The sequence below is a fragment of the Poecilia formosa genome, unplaced genomic scaffold, assembly GCF_000485575.1.
Source record: "Poecilia formosa unplaced genomic scaffold, Poecilia_formosa-5.1.2 Scaffold29, whole genome shotgun sequence".
Lineage (NCBI taxonomy): Eukaryota > Metazoa > Chordata > Actinopteri > Cyprinodontiformes > Poeciliidae > Poecilia > Poecilia formosa.
In genome coordinates this window covers 1,914,465-1,916,484 of record NW_006799968.1, presented here as the reverse complement: position 1 = coordinate 1,916,484, position 2,020 = coordinate 1,914,465, and the positions used below count along the sequence as shown (strand labels likewise).

Sequence of the window (2,020 nt, the reverse complement as noted above, 5' to 3'; positions counted from 1 at the left end):
GTGTGTGTGTGTGTGTGTGTGTGTGTGTGTGTGTGTGTGTGTGTGTAATATAAAAAAATTAAGCACGTGTATAATTTGTATTCTGCTGCTGTTTAACTCTTTTGAGTGTTTTTGTTGTTTCTTTTTATGTTTTATCAAGTCAAGTACAGCGCTGCCAGGCAAACCAAAGCGCACCGACGGGTTGAAGCCAGCAGGGGGCAGACGCAGACTACCAAAGAGAGAGCGAAAGCCAGCGTGCTCTCACTGGGGGGAGGAATTAATGAATGGCAAAGTTCTTATCACTAAGCATTCTTTAAAGCAGCACTAATTAATGGATGGAGTGATTAAGGGCTTTCATTAGCAAACCTTCAGCAAGATAACAGCTAAATAAGCCATTTGCATGCAGAAAGATTGGAGATATTGCGTGGAGAATGTATTAAGTCACTAGAGATTTCCACTTAAGCCTCAGGAACAAATACGACATAATTTGTTTTTTCTTAAATATGATGTTTCTTCAAATGAAGCGAGCGGATTTTGCCTTGAGTGTATGTTAAAGTGCAGCACAGCGGCCCACGCTGGCATGACCATAAAGAGAGAGAGAGAGGTATAATGGCGTGTATGAGCTGCCCGGTGTCTCCAGCGCTGGTAAATATTAACAGAGAGCCGGAGCCCCTTGTGTTAAGGGCCGCTATAAATCAGCAGGAGTGAAGGCCACTCAGACAGCAGCAGGAGCCACCACGGAGCGGCCACGGCCACGGTGCGAGGATGAGGCCATACAGGCCGAGAGAGAGAGAGAGAGAGAGAGAGAGAGAGAGAGAGAGAGCGCTTTCCCAGGAAAGCGTGGGACCTAACAACGGCCTCATTATCAGCCTAATCACACACGGACGGGCTCAAACAGTACCACTGCTGCTCCCGGCTAATCATTACAAACACGCAGATAACTTCACACAGTGAAAACACACCGCACACACTGCTGGACCTGCGCAGGGAAGTCCCGCGTTTCAGCAAACAGAATTGTGTGCAGAAAAAAATAAAATGCAGCACATGTACTGCAAGAACTATTTAGTGATCTACTCCTAAACCCAGCAGAAATCCCAAATATTCTATTCTATTCTATTCTATTCTACTCTGTTCTATTCAGGCATTTCATATAAGTGATTACGTGGGAAAAGCAGAAAAGGCCCGAGATTAATACCAGAAGCCTAAAATCAATAAGCATATCACATCTGCTTCAGCACATGATCAGATTCTCCTAGCAACGGCCGGATCAATAGTGTGGGCCTAGATCTAGAGCTATTCTCTTAAAATGAGGTTAAATCCTCATTTTAAGAGAGAATATATATATATATATATATATATATATGTGCATACATGAACACATGTATGCATACATGAACACATTAATAAATGTGTTCATGTATGCCACTTCTGAAGAATTAGATCTCTATCCTGTGACATTTTCTATTTTATTTCTTTTAAGTATTGAAAACTAATTTATTTATTTATTTTTTTTTTCGGGGGGGGGAGGTTGTTTAGACATAAACAAAGCAGCTATGCTCTCAAGAATCATGACCAGGGTCAATAAAACCTCTGATTTAGCTGGACTGATGCACGATTATAATCCAGGCTCCCAGTGAATGCTCTCATCAAGAACATGAGTGTCAGTTCATTTACGGAGTCGATAACTCAAACTATGAAATTCCCATCCGATATAACGACAGCCTTCAAATACTACTACTACTACTACTACTACTAATAATAATAATAATAACAATAATAATAATAATATGAAACACACATTTTCAAGCTCATTTTATCAATATTAGTGATAAAATCATCTTTCAAAGCGCACACACGCACACTTGCAGGAGTAGCAGCAGATGGGAAAACTGAAAAATAATCAACGCGATAACACTCACCACACGCACGTACGCACACACACACACACATATACACAGACAAACACACAGATAAACATACAGTCAGCTGACCCCTGCTGGCTGCAGACGGTAACTACAGCAGCCTGGTCTCACCTGCAGAC

General features: G+C 41.6%; 1 protein-coding gene across 3 annotated transcripts in view; it reads right to left on the bottom strand.

Moving 5' to 3' along the window:
• onecut1 (one cut homeobox 1) overlaps positions 1-2,020 on the bottom strand; it is a 9,692-nt gene that overhangs the window by 4,808 nt on the left and 2,864 nt on the right. The window lies entirely within an intron of this gene.